Source organism: Podarcis raffonei, chromosome 16, assembly GCF_027172205.1.
Source record: "Podarcis raffonei isolate rPodRaf1 chromosome 16, rPodRaf1.pri, whole genome shotgun sequence".
In the NCBI taxonomy this organism is placed as follows: domain Eukaryota; kingdom Metazoa; phylum Chordata; class Lepidosauria; order Squamata; family Lacertidae; genus Podarcis; species Podarcis raffonei.
The window spans coordinates 22,075,562-22,090,741 of NC_070617.1; positions in this window are offsets into that span (position 1 = coordinate 22,075,562).

Consider the following 15,180-nt stretch of genomic DNA (forward strand, 5'->3'; position numbering starts at 1 on the left):
ACCTTGTGATCTCCCAGGATCTTGCACCTTTCAAATTCTGCTTCCTAAAGATAGCATCACTTGTTCTTACTCTCTCTCACACATATCATACCCCAGGGTGGGTTATTAATCATCGACATGAAGCTTGCTCATGGTGTGTGAAAAACTTCAGGTGGGATTTTCTGCTTGGGCAGTGATGCAGCAATGCATTCAATAACATTTTGCTGCCTTCCAAAGATATCCTTTGGAGAGTTGCCCAATGATAACTGTTTAAGCTGGTGCTTCCAGAACTGGAATGTTACCCCCAAACATCATCTAGTCCAGGCCAACCCCTGATGGTGCAAAAAAGGGAAAACAACCCACTGCTACATCACCCCTGAGAGGTGGGCATCTCCAGATAGGTGGTGATTTGCACTCATTATGGTGTTCTCGGCACTTACATGAGACGTATAAATAGTTCCTCTAACTTGGGTCTCCAGCTGTTTTCAGACTACTGTTCCCCATTATCCCTGAGCACTGGTCTTGCTAGCTAGGGATGATGGGAGTTGTAGTCCTAAAACAGCTGGAGACCCAAGTTTGGGAAACGCTGGGCTAGGTGGACTGAGTGATGGAGCGGCTTGGAGACCCACAAAGGATGTGGTAAGGAATACCAGACACTTCTAGGTCAGGTCAAAGGCAAAGAAAATCAGGACCGTGGACAGCTCCCAGTGGCTCTGCTATCTCTGATGGGCCTTTGCTGCAATGACATCACCTTGCCGACAAAGGTCCAGATAGTTAAAGCTATGGTTTTCCCAGTAGTGATGTATGGAAGTGAGAGCTGGACCATAAAGAAGGCTGATCGCCAAAGAATTGATGCTTTTGAATTATGGTGCTGGAGGAGACTCTTGAGAGTCCCATGGACTGCAAGAAGATCAAACCTATCCATTCTTAAGGAAATCAGCCCTGAGTGCTCACTGGAAGGACAGATCCTGAAGCTGAGGCTCCAATACTTTGGCCACCTCATGAGAAGAGAAGACTCCCAGGAAAAGACCCTGATGTTGGGAAGGATGGAGGGCACAAGGAGACGGGGACGACAGAGGATGAGATGGTTGGACAGTGTTCTCGAAGCTACCAGCATGAGTCTGACCAAACTGTGGGAGGCAGTGGAAGACAGGAGTGCCTGGCGTGCTCTGGTCCATGGGGTCACGAAGAGGCAGACATGACTAAACGACTAAACAACAACAACAGCTTCCCACGCTCAGGTAGCAAGTTTGGGAAACACTGAGGAAACTCAGTGTTGCCTTTACTGACTGGTAGCGGCTCTCCAAGTTTTTAGGCAATGACTTTCTCTCAGCCCTTCCTGGAGAAGCTGGGTTTTGAACCTGGGACCTTTTGCACGCCAACCGGGCGCTCTGCCATTGAGCTAAGGGATTCCCATAGGAAGATAGGACACTTCCTTGTACCAAGTGAGGCCACTGGTCCTTCCAGCTCTCTTTTGCCTACAGCAACTGGCAGTGGCCCTCTGGGGTTTCTCTCTGTGGCCCTCTGGGAGTGAATCTCTTCCAGTTCTACTTGGAGATTCCATTGGGGATTGAACTTGGGAACTTCTGCCTGCAGGACAGGTGCTCTTCCATTGAGCTATGGCGCTCCTCATCCCCCAGTTCTTATCACACGCAGAATAGGCTGGTTTGTGCCTTTGCACTACAAATGCAAGGAAGAGCTGCAATTAATATGTGCATCCTGAGTTAACTATTTAAGGCAAAAAAAAAAAGGTAAAGGACCCCTGAATGGTTAAGTCCAGTCAAAGGCAACTATGGGGTGTAGCACTCATCTCACTTTTCAGACCGAGGGAGCCGGCATTTGTCCACAGACAACTTTCCGGGTCATGTGGCCAGCATGACTAAACCTCTTCTGGCACAACGGAACACCGTGACTGAAACCAGAGTGCACGGAAACACCGTTTACCTTCCCGCTGCAGTGGTACCTATTTATCTACTTGCACTGGTGCGCTTTTGAACTGCTAGGTTGGCAGGAGCCAAGACAGAGCAGCGGGAGCTCACCCCATTCATTGCAGGGGTTTGAACTGCCGACCTTCCAATCGGCAAGCCCAAGAGCTTCAGCGGTTTAGACCGCAGCACCACCCGTGTCCCTTGTTAGCTATTTAAAGGCAGGTTACTCTCCAACAAACCCTCTCACCTGCAGAAAGGCCCACTCCACAAGCTTTCCATTGCAACCTATCTGACAGCGTAAGGATATCAGTTGATTTTATTTTTATCGGCCCATTGATTCTCATCAGTTTCCCGTCTAAATGCTTTTTTGAACTGAAAGATCCGATTCCAGAGTTGCTGGTGGTTTTGCATTTAAGATCAAACCCAATTTAGATTGTGAAATATGATTCTCAATGTGTTTGTTATTTATTTGCTCAGCTCCCCTCCCCCCATCATCTTTTTGCCTTTCCCTCTTTCTCCTCCTCTCTGCTTTCCCAAATATCGAGATAATGTGGTTTTAATAGTATGATGCCTGTGCTGCCTTTTGACAGCTGCTTAATTCCATTTTAAACTGTCCATTAAACTAGGCAAGGCATTCTTTCTGCTTAATGTTCGCTATTGCAAAAATCATCCTCCCTGTTGACTAAAAAGTGTTTGGGAAAGCTTGTTTTGAGAACTGAGCGGCTGATCCTCCCAGCCTGCAAGGAGGAACCGTGTCAGCTAGTGCCAGGTGTGGATTTCTGAGACCCGAGTTCAAATCCCCTTTCCCGCTTATGCTGAAGACAATTTTTGTCATAGTGTGACACTGAAGCTCAGCCACTGTTTTTATTATTTTATTTATTGAACAGTATCCCACCTTCTTCTCCAAGGAGCTCAAGTGGCATGCATGGTTCTCCCCCACCTCAATTAACCCCCACAACAACCCGGCGAGGTAGGCTAGGGCTGGGAGGCAGTGACTGGCCCAAGGTCACCCAGTGAAGCCATGTGCCAGGAAAGTTGCCCTAACGACAACTAGGAAAAGTGGGAACCTGTGCAACTGTGGCTGATTAGCTGACAGACCCTGTACCTCGGGTTACATAAGCTTCAGGTTACATACGCTTCAGGTTACAGACTCCTCTAACCCAGAAATAGTACCCTGGGTTAAGAACTTTGCTTCAGGATGAGAACAGAAATCACACGGCGGCAGCAGGAGGCCCCATTAGCTAAAGTGGTGCTCCAGGTTAAGAACAGTTTCAGGTTAAGAACGGACCTCCAGAACGAATTAAGTACGTAACCAGAGGTACCACTGTACTATACAAATCTTACGTGGTTTTTCTGCACAGAGACACAGGGGTGGGACCTCCTTGCTGTGCAGTGAGCTGGTTGGCCAGGGAACAGGAGATTGACAGAAACATCTCAAAGAGCTCAAATGAGTATATAATGTGTGTGGTCGAGGAAAGAGGGTGTGGCTTTGATATTTTGGGGGTGGGGTTAAAATTGCTTGGCATTCTCCTTGGGAGGGCTGTGTCTTAGTTGTCCTAGTGCAACAGCCTCCTCTGGGGTAGGAAACCTCAGATTCAGGGATGAGGGGCTTAATATTACCTTCCAGTCCTCTTATTGGCTAATAATAATAATAATATTTATACCCCGCCCATCTGGCTGGGTTTCCCCAGCCACTCTGGGCGGCTTACAGCAAAATATTAAAATACAATAATTCATCAAATATTAAAAGCTTCCCTAAACAGGGCTGTCTTCAGATGTCTTTTAAAAGTCCGATAGTTGTTTATTTCTTTGACATCTGGTGGGAGGGCATTCCACAGGGCAGGTGCCACTACCAAGAAGGCCGAGAAGTAGATTCAACCCCATTTGCAGCCACGTTGACAAGCCAGATAGGTGTGAAGCACAATGAAATAATGCCCACGACTGCATGAAACAAATATTTTCCAAAGCCTGTATTTGTAGCCAGATAAGGAATGCAGAAACACCAACGTGAGCAAGAACCCAGGAGGTCTGATTGCAATTTACAATGTGCCACAACAAAAACAACCCAAATGTTCACATTGAAAATGTAGACCTTGTTGGCTTCTTGCATAAGCCCATAAAACCCATAAAAGGATTCTTCAGAGAGTTGATGCTAATAATCATAAGAACAGAATGAGCCCCACTGGACCAGCCTAATGGCCCATCAATTCCATCATCTTGTTCTCACATTGTCTACCCAGATGACCATGGGAAATCCACAAGCAGGACCTGAGCACAAGAGTACTGTCCTCTCTAGCAACGGGTACCCAAAAGCAGTTCTGCCTCCAGTCATGCAGCACAGCCATCATGGTTAGTCACCATGGGTAGCCCCCTCTCCTCCTTGAAGTTTCAATCCATCCACATTGAGCGTCAGCATGGCATGGTGGTTAGACTAGCCCTGGAAGTCTAGGGCTGATATCTCCACTCAGCCATGAAGCTCACTGGTTGTCCTTGGGCCAGTCACTGCCTCTCAGCCTAACCTACATCACAAGGTGGTTGTTATGGGAATTAAATGAGGACAGGGAGAACCATGTCTGCCACCTTGAGCATCCCGGAGGAAAAAGTGGGATTTAAATGCAGCAAATAAAATAAAGTTGGCGGCCACCACCAGTGAGTTCCACAGTTTATCTATGCACTGCATGAAGAACTTCGCCCATTTACCTGTCCTGAATCTTCCAGCATTCAGCTTTGTTGCATGCCCATTCAGTCCTCTGAATCTATGGGCCATTGGGCCATGATATTGTTTTTCTAAAGAAATCGCCTTGAAGCTTGCTTCTTCTTTTTTACCTCGAACATTTGAGTGCAGCCACAGAAAAACGCTGCCGCAATCGCTAATGGGCTGCACATTGTAGGGATTCTTTTATTTAGAGAGAAGAAAGGGAGAAATGAAGGCTGGCTTTTTGTTTGGGTTCGGTTTGGGTGTTTTTGGTTTTCTTTTCAGTCTTGTTAAAGAGGAAGCGTCAGACAAAGCGCCATGTGATTCTCCCGCCCGGTGGCCTCGCTCAGGAACTGGAGTGTGTGTGTGTGTGTCCCTTTATTGTGTTGTTTTGCAAAGGTACTGGAGCATGCTGTGTTCTGATGTCGGCTTTGCTTGCATCGCCTTGCAAATGGAAAGCCAGCCTGCTGCCAGAGGAAGCAGGAGAGAGCGCAGGGACTGAACACATCATAACTGCAATCAGTAGGATTCAGCCTGTAAAGGGATGCGACAGAGAAAGGGGAAATATTTGCAGTGAGGTGCTGTGCTGAGTCGGGTGCAGGAATCAGGATCCTTCCTTCCACTTAGGGTATGGTTACCAGATTTTTTTCAATGAATCCGGGGACACTTTTTTTTTTTGGAAGCTGAGTAGCAACAGGGAGTCAGTAGTGGGGATGTTGAGGCAAAAGATCCTGGGCCCAAGCACACATGCATATTGTATAAGGGTGCAAAGCCCTTCTTTCACATCCTGTGAAACATAAATGTGCAGAGTTTTTAAAAAACGGAGCAACGGTGCATCGCCCACAACTCCCAAGCCTCCCCCTATTAGTCAAAACAAAGGGGGAAGGGGGCAGGAGATCTGTACCGCCAGACGTCCCCGGTTCCCCTTCAGCAGCGGCGGCGGCAGCGGCAGTCAGCAGCCCGGAGCCAGCCTGGTAGCACAGTTGGCTTTGGCTGGCTTCAAGAGCTGCTTACTGCTTGCTGCCATGTCTCCCACCATTTTTCCTTGCCAGAAGTCCCCATATGATGTGTTGCGCACAAGACACATTATATGGGGACTTCCGGAGAGGAAAAATGGCAGGCACCTCGGCAGCGGGCAGCTCCTGAAGCCAGCCAGAACCAACTGTGCTACCAGGCTGACTCCGGGCTGCTGAGGCTGTGGCTGCCACGTTTCCCGGGGACAGATTTGCAAATCTGGGGACATTCCAGGGACGGAATTTGTCAGGGGACAGATGTGCAAATCTGGGGACTGTCCCCAGGAGCCGGGGTAACCCTAACTTAGGGCATGCTGTCTTTTCCAGTGACTATCATACCTGAGGCAGTGCAAGTGAGGGAGACTTCTACACTGGAAGTCATGGGAACTGGTAGCCCTTGCTTGCTGCCAAAAGGTCATGCTGTACCAGTCTGATCTTCATAGAATCATATAATTGCAGAGATGGAGGTGTACCAAAGGCTCATCTAGTCCAACTCCCTGTAATGAAGGAATCACAGCTGAAGAATCCCTGACAGATGGCCACACAACTTCTGTTTAAAAATCTCCAGTGAAGGAGAGTCTTTTGAGGGAGCTCATTCCACCGTCAAACAGCTCTCACCATCAGAAATGACTTCCTAATCTTTAGTCAGAATATCCTTGCAATTTCTCTCTCCGTACCCATGAAGGGCAGTTGACACTATGCATTCTATTTACAACTGGTACTGCAGCTTTCTACAAGCAGGTCTGCTGTAAAACAGAGTCCCCAGGTTTTGGAACTCTCTGCCATCATGGGAACATGGGGTGCTGCTTTATATGGAGTCAGAGCCTGGGTCTAACTAGGCCAGAATTTTCCTACACTCACTGGCAGTGGGTCTCCAGGGCTTCAGAACATACCCAGTCCTACCTGGAGAAGCTGTGGATTGAACCTATATGCAAAGCACATGCTCTGTTGCAGAGTCACAAGCTCTCCTTGTTTGAGGCATTGCTGCCTTGTGGTGGCATGGTGAAATTCTGGAGTGTCTCCTATATCCTAGCAATAGAGGAACTAGGTGATCAGCAGGCAGCCCACAATACATTGTGCGTCTAGGAAGGCAGGCAAAAGATCAGGACCATGGACAGGTCACACTGAAGTTGGAGGAGAATCGTGCAAAGGAGCAGGGCTGGGCTGACATTAGACTCTCATGGCCCATTTTGTTTCCTTACAGGAGTCCTCACCAGTGGTGCCCCACCAACCACAGACAGCTTCCACCTGCTTGTCTTCTTTCCTACAACCAGTCAGTGGGGTGGCCCTGGCAATCAGCTTCCTCCTCTTTAGCCCCAGTGTTGCCTTTGTAGGAAAGAGGATGGGGACAAAACTAGCTGGCTTCTATGCCTATTGGCTTCTCTGCTCTGGCGCCATCTACTGTTGGGCCTCCCTGCCTTCTGCCACCACTGATCCTCATGGTCCAAGTATTGCATGCTCTACTCCTGGCAGAACTTTCAGAGCTAGAACCAATGGGTGGAGATTCTAGGGAGGCAAATTTGTACCACTGAGCTATGCCCCCTCTTGAAGGTGGAAGCTGTATATATGGGGGGAAGACGACTTAATGACAGATTCCAAGTGGAACTTCCTATATCCCTGGCCCGTCCTCTGACTGATGTGTGTGTGAGAGAGATATACACTGATCAATCCAGAACAGTCCTTTGACATGAACCAAATGGAGCCATAAGAACTGGCTGCTGGATCAGGGTCTAGCCCAGCTTCCTGTTCTCACAATGTCCAACCAGATATCTGGGGGAAACCAACAGGCAGGTCTTGAGCACAAGAGCACACTCCCCCACCCCTCATGGCTTTGAACAACTGGTGTTCTGCGGCACCATGAAGGTAGAGCAATAGCCTTATATCCATAAATGTGTTCAATCCTCTTTTAAAGCCATACATACATATTAGTGGCCATCACTATCTGTTGTGGGAGGGAGTTCCATAGCTTAACTATGAGATGTGTGAATAAGTATGTGTCAGGGAACTGCCATCAGCTCAGAGGCGGGAGGTGGAAGGGCAGTTGGGTTACAGGGAGCCGCCAAAGATCGTGAGAAGCAGCTCGTCCTCCGGGGAGGTGCGAAGCCACGGCTCCAGTGGGGAAGGGATGCAGGGCTCGGAAGATGCAAGGGAGAGCCACAACACCGAACCTGAGCAAAGCGGTGGGGGAGCAGGTCCCCCTTTGCCCACGCCCTCTCTGCGCAGAAGGCTTACACGCAGAGGGAAGGCGTAGGATGGGGGTCAAAAAACTGCTCTGCTGGGGAAAGTTTAAAGACTGCCCACTCCCAGATTCTGCTAGCGGCTGAGCAGACATGGAATTGAGTCGATCTGCATTGTGAATGTTTTGGACAGATAATAAAGCCTTGAAAAGACCAATGGGGAGTCTTGCCTGTTTGCTCTCGAGCAACCACGCCGGCATGCATAACAGCATGTTTCAAAATCTGTCCCAAATCTTCCAAAGTTCAACTTTATTGGGTGTCCATGAGTTCTAGTGTGTGTGTGTGTGTGTGTGTGTGAGAGAGAGAGAGAGAGAGAGAGAGAGAGAGAGAGAGAGATTTCTCTATCCACTTACTCCAAGCCACCCACCATTTTATAAACAGCCAACATGTTGCCTCTTACTCGCCTTTCCTCTGAACCAAAAAGCTTCACCCTTACCTTAAAGGGGAATCACTCCATCCCCTTGACTATTTTGCTCACCCTTTGCCAAGGATTTCCAAGGATCTGGAGGTCAACGTTGCCCTCTTCTGCTTACCCTTGCAGCTGTTGTGCTGCTGGGAGGCAGGGAGCATTGTGATGGGAAGCACGTCGGCCTCTAGGATTTTGAGGGGCACCTCTGGAAACGGCTCAGGATTTGATTACCGTCTTCAAGTCTAATGGCTGCTGCTAAAAGCTGTTATTTCCGTGCTGTGGATCAATGGCTGTTGAAGAGCTGCCAACTGTGCTTGCTAGGGGAGGCATTGGATTTGGCATTACCCAGAAGGCTCTGCAGCTGGAGTAGGAGCCCAGGTGTTCATGTAAGATGGCCCTCATCCAACCCAGACTTTCAAGAAAACCGTTTTGTTGGAACCATGCATGCACAGAAATGGGAAAAGAAGGCGTCTCCAAAGAAGGCTCTATTACAAAGATGGGGGACCTGTCTCAGCCTGAGGGCCATCTTCCCTTCCTGGTGACCTTCTGAGGGCCACATGCCAGAGTAGGGCGGGGCCAGAGGTGGGAGTGGGTGGAGCAAAGAATGTAAACCTTTGTGCAGAACGCTACGTTCTACACAAGATCACACACCCATCTCTATCCTCCAGTCAAGCAGGCACCAGGATCAGAGAAAAACACCCCAGAGGAATGTCAAGTACGGTCCTTTAAGGTAAAGGTAAAGGACAAGGACCCCTGGATAGTTAAGTCCTGTCAAAGGCGACTATGGGGTTGCGGCGCTCATCTCACTTTCAGGCTGAGGGAACTGGCGTTTGTCCACAGACAGCTTTTTGGGTCATGTCACCAGCAGGACTAAACTGCTTCTGGCACAACGGGACACCGTGATGGAAGCCAGAGCACACAGAAACCCCTCTCACCTTCTCGTAGCAGCAGTACCTATTTATCTACTTGCGCTGGTGTGCTTTTGAACTGCTAGGTTGGCAGGAGCTGGGACAGAGCAATGGGAGCTCACTCCATCATGGGAATTCAAACTGCCAACCTTCAGCAAGCCCAAGAGGCTCAGTGGTTTAAGGCAAAGGCAAAAAGGTAAAGGGGTCCTTTACCTTTACCTATAAACCATTGCAAGTTGGACTAGCTCTAAGTTTAAAGAACCTTCTCACTGCCCCCAACACACACATTGGTTGTGCTTATCTGAAACCTGCATGAACCACCTGCCATTTTAATTACCCACAATGTCCCCAGCGTGGGATCACTCTGGGAGAATTTAGGAAATCGGAAAAAAACAGGTGGCTCTCAGTTTGTGGCAGATAACGCAGGTGGTGGAGAAGGAAGAGGAGGAAGAGCCACTTTCAGCCGGAGTCATCTGCCTGAGGATGCCAGGTGCTGTCACCACCCCTGTGTGGAAGGGCCAGAGAGGAGAGAATGCCTTCTGTTTGGCTGGCATGATAGCTGAGCACAGTTCTGGGTATATGATGAAATACTCTTTTTGCTGGTGACGCTAATCAGGAAAGAAAATGGCTCTGGACATATTATTGACTTGGGGCACGGTAAGAACATAAGAACATCTTGGGCTCCATGATCACTGCAGATGGTGACAGCAGTCACAAAATTAAAAGACACCTGCTTCTTGGGAGAAAAGCAATGACAAACCTAAAAAGCAGAGACATCACCTTGTCGACAAAGGTCCGTATAGTTAAAGCTATGGTTTTCCCAGTAGTGATGTATGGAAGTGAGAGCTGGACCATAAAGAAGGCTGATCCCCAAATAATTGATGCTTTTGAATTCTGGTGCTGGAGGAAATTCTTGAGAGTCCCATGGACTGCAAGAAGATCAAACCTATCCATTCTGATGGAAACCAGCCCTGAGTGCTCACTGGAAGGACAGATCATGAAGCTGAGGCTCCAATACTTTGGCCACCTCATGAGAAGAGAAGACTCCCTGGAAAAGACCTTGATGTTGGGAAAGATGGAGGGCACAAGGAGAAGGGGACGGCAGAGGACGAGATGGTTGGACAGTGAGTTTGACCAAACTGCGGGAGGCAGTGGAAGACAGGAGTGCCTGTCGTGCTCTGGTCCATGGGGTCACGAAGAGTCGGACATGACTAAATGACCAAACATCAACAAGAACATAAGAACATTGCCAGATCTGGACAAGGGTCCATGTAATCCAGCCTCTCACATTGGCCAACCAGATGCCTATGGGAAACCAGCAAGCAGGATCTGAGCACAAGAGCCCTCTTACTTCCTGTGGTTTCCAGCAACTAGGATTCAGAAGCGTTGTTGCGTCTAACCATGGAGGCAGAGCATGGACCCCTTGCCTAGTAGCCATGGGTAGCGCTCTCCACCATTAATTCATCTAATCCTCTTTGGAAGCCATTTAGGTTGCTGGCTACCACTGTTTCCTGTGGGAGTGAGTTCCACAGTTCAATCATGCACTGCATGAATAAATCCTTTCTTTCCTCTGTCCTGAAGCTTCCAGCAGGGGAAGCTTTTCATCAGACGTCCACGAGTTCTGGTGTTACGAGAGAGGAAGAAAAACTTTTCCCGATTTGTTTTTTCCCCCTCCATGCTGTGCATATTTTCATAAACTTCCATTATGTCTCCTCTTACTCACCAATGGACTGACAATCCAAGTTGTTCAGCTGCTGTTCCAAACCGAGAAGCAGTCACAGCTAGAGCAGCAGAAAGAGGGAAACAGGCGAGGCATGGATCCCAAACGGAATTCTTCTCTCTGGCACTGTTTCCTAAGCCCCACACAGATTCTCCATCTGCTGTTTTCTCTATCATTAGATCCATGCAGTGCAGAGCAAGTGACATATTTGGCTCGTTTTAAGTATGAGCTTGTCGTTCCTGTAGGATGGGGAGGGGGCGGAAGGAAGGAAGGAAGGAAGGAAGGAAGGAAGGAAGGAAGGAAGAAGGACACTCCATAGTTCCTCTTGCCACTGACCAACTGGTTCCCCAGCTAGGTGTCTGTATTAGAAACAAAGGAATGCATTGCACTAACCTGCTTGTATCCCTCTCTAGGAATAGATTCTAGACCTAGAGAGCAAATAGGCTTTGTTGTTGTTGCTGTTGTTTAGTCTTTTAGTCGTGTCCGACTCTTCGTGATCCCATGGACCAGAGCACGCCAGGCACTCATGTCTTCCACTGCCTCCCACAGTTTGGTCAAACTCATGCTGGTAGCTTCGAGAACACTGTCCAACCATCTCGTCCTCTGTCGTCCCCTTCTCCTTGTGCCCTCCATCTTTCCCAACATCAAGGTCTTTTCCAGGGAGTCTTCTCTTCTCATGAGGTGGCCAAAGTATTGGAGCCTCAGCTTCACGATCTGTCCTTCCAGTGAGCACTCAGGGCTGGTTTCCTTCAGAATGGATAGGTTTGATCTTCTTGCAGTCCATGGAACTCTCAAGAGTCTCCTCCAGCACCATAATTCAAAAGCATCAATTCTTTGGCGATCAGCCTTCTTTATGGTCCAGCTCTCACTTCCATACATCACTACTGGGAAAACCATAGCTTTAACTATATGGACCTTTGTTGGCAAGGTGATGTCTCTGCTTTTTAAGATGCTGGAAGAGGATTTGAAGGGGAGGGTAAAATATCTGCTTTGTATGCAGAAAGTCCCAAATTCAATCCTTGGCATCTCCAAGTAGGGCTGGGAAAGAACCCCATACGAAACCCTGAAGTGCTGCTGCCAGTCAGTGTAGACAATGCTGAGTCAGATGGACCTATGGTATAAGGCAGTTTACTATGTTCCTGCTTATTACTATTATTATTTATTAAATTTGTAATAAATACAAATTTATTCGTAGATCTCAGGGCAGTTCACATCATAAAAATGCAAGGTAAAAACAAATACATAATACATAATAAAACGAAGAGCAAAAACAAGAACAAACCAATAACTACCCCTCTCCCCCAGGGACAAATCCTAACAGGGAGAAAGATTTCAATGGTCAGATCCTGGAAGGTAGAAGCGCCAACTTTCTTTTCCCTAGCTGAGCACCTGAACCTTTTGCCAAACCTGAGAGATAGAAACTGATCCTGTGAAGCTTCATCTCTGTGTCAGGGGAAATCTTCATTGTGCCGCTCTGGCCAGAAGTATGCTGGTAGGCGGAAAACTAGGACCCTTAGCCCTCCTGTAATAGAAATACAGCCGGCAGAAATCCAACAGGTCTGGCTATTTATTTATGCATTTGTTATATTAGCTTGTTATGTTTAATTCAGATGTTTAAAGAACCACATGGACTAGTATCTAAATTTATTTGTAGGGGAAGAGCTGTGGCTCTGTGTCAGAGGAGAAGAAGAAGAAGAAGAAGAAGAAGAAGAAGAAGAAGAGGAGGAGGAGGAGGAGGAGGAGGAGGAGGAGTTTGGATTTGATATCCCACTTTATCACTACCAGAAGGAGTCTCAAAGTGGCTAACATTCTCCTTTCCCTTCCTCCCCCACAACAAACACTCTGTGAGGTGAGTGGGGCTGAGAGACTTCAGAGAAGTGTGACTGGCCCAAGGTCACCCAGCAGCTGCATGTGGAGGAGCGGGGAAGTGAACCCGGTTCACCAGATTGCAAGACTACCACTCTTAACCACTACACCACACTGGCTCTCTTTGAGGCTGGGAGACCTCCCTGTCTGAAATCCTGGAGACCCACTGACAGTCACTGCAGACCATAGTGAGCTAGATGAAGCAAAGGAAGGAAGGAAGGAAGGAAGGAAGGAAGGAAGGAAGGAAGGAAAGAAAGAAAGAAAGAAAGAAAGAAAGAAAGAAAGAAAGAAAGAAAGAAAGATCTGGCATGACAAAAGACAGCTTCCTGTGTTCCTGACAAGTAAGCAGTGAACACACTTTCCTGGCTCATCCCAGATTCTGTACATTTTCTAGGATGTGATGAGCTGCAATTCAATGAGACGATGGAACATTTCAAGGTTTGACCTATTTTATCATTTATAAAATGATAGCCACAAGACATGGACATGTTATCCAGACAAAATAAGCATATAATAGGCCAGCTGTAAAGCAGAGTGATATAAACAGTGGTATAAACAGGAACAGCATGGATCTCAGAGTAGCAATTTGGAGATAAAATAAAACTACATGGTTTAGATTGAAAAGTAGCTTAAAACTCAGCGCCCCCCCAACCAATTCCTTTCTTCATAATTCCTAAGACTGAATTTCCCTGTGGGTAAGACAATGCATTTGTAATACTAGAACTTGGGGGGACATCCAGTGAAAAGGACTGGTGGTAGATGAGACTCAGTGCAGTATAGTGGTTAGAGTGTCGGACTAGGACCTGGGAGACCAGGGTTCAAATCCCCGCTTGACCATTGTGCTTGCTGGGTGACCTTGGGCCAGACACTCACTCTCAGCCTAACCTACTATTGGCAAAACCTATTGGTGTTTCGCAACTTTCTGACTAGTTGCAGGACCTTAGCCAGACCTAGCAGAGTAAAAGCAGAGTCCACGGAAGCAGTTGGCAACTTGGCTGCAGACAGGATAGACGAAGCAGGAACCAGGAACTAGTAGTTAGGTGTTTATTATATACAGTGGACTATTTACAGGAACAGAACACGGATCTTTAGCTAGCTCTCTCATACACGACTCACAACTCCTACACTGGCACACTGAACCACTGAACATTCCAGTTAGTAGGCCATTAATTATCACTCCTTTGAGAGAGCTTGACCAATCAGGGAGCTGTCTCCATGTCTCTGTATCACCAGGCACACTTACTCCTTCACATTACCTTGGCTGTCTGCCAAACCCTAATTGACTCTGTGTGAGTAGCTGCACGTATTCAGATTCCCAACACCTACCTCACAGGGTTGTTGTGGGGATGACATGAGGAAGAGGAGAAGCACATAGTCAGCTCCTTGAGAGGAGGAAGGTGTGATATAAATGCAATAATTGGCAGGAGGAGGGCAGACAAAACAAAGCACTTCTTCCCTCAGAATATTCATTTATTCCAGGGGTCGTGAATGCAGAACTGCTGGATTCCCAGCTCCCATCAGTCCTAGGCAAGGATGATGGAGCTGGTAGTCCAACAATTTCTAGAGGTTGCCATGTTGACTATCACAGGTCTATGAAATTCAACGCCACAACATTTGTCAATTGTTGCTGACTTAAACAATGTTGGGAGGGTAGCCAAAAGAAGAGCACGTATAAGACCCTGCTGGATCAGGCCAATTGCCCATCTCATCTAGCATCCTGTGGCCAAGCAAATGCCTTAACAGAAAGCCCAAAAGCAGGACCTGGGCCACAACAGCATCTCTCCCTACTTGCAATTCCCAGCATCTGGTTAACAGAGGCATACTGCCTTGGATGGTGGAGGTAAAACATGGCATAAGACCATAAGAAAAGCCCCGGTGGATCAGGTCCATCTCATCCATCATTGTGTTCTCGCAGGGACCAACCAGATGCTTCTGGGGAGTCTGCAAGCAGGATGTGAAGGCAACAGCCCACTCCCTCTGTGGCCCCTTTTCCACTGTCCTGGTGCCTCTGATCCAGGAAGCAGCATATGACCACCATGAAAAGTGAGATCAGAAGAGCCTGCTGGGCCAGACCAATGATCCAGCATCCTGTTCTTGCAGTGGCCAACCAGGTACCTATGGGAAACCAACAAGCAGATATGCCCCACGGAGGACCTTAAGGTCCATAAATAGTAACACTCTAGAGGTCCTGGGCCCTAAAGAAGTCAGATTAGCCTCAACCAGAGCCAGGGCCTTTTCAACACTGGCTCCGGCCTGGTGGAATGCTCTGCCTCATGAGACCAGGGCCCTGCAGGATCTGATTTCTTTCCGCAGGGCCTGTAAGACAGAGTTGTTCAGCCTGGCCTTCGTCTTGGAATCAATTTGATTCCCTCCCCCTCTTTCTTTTTTCCTTTCTCTTTCTGTGTTGGAACTCCTATTTGGGGAC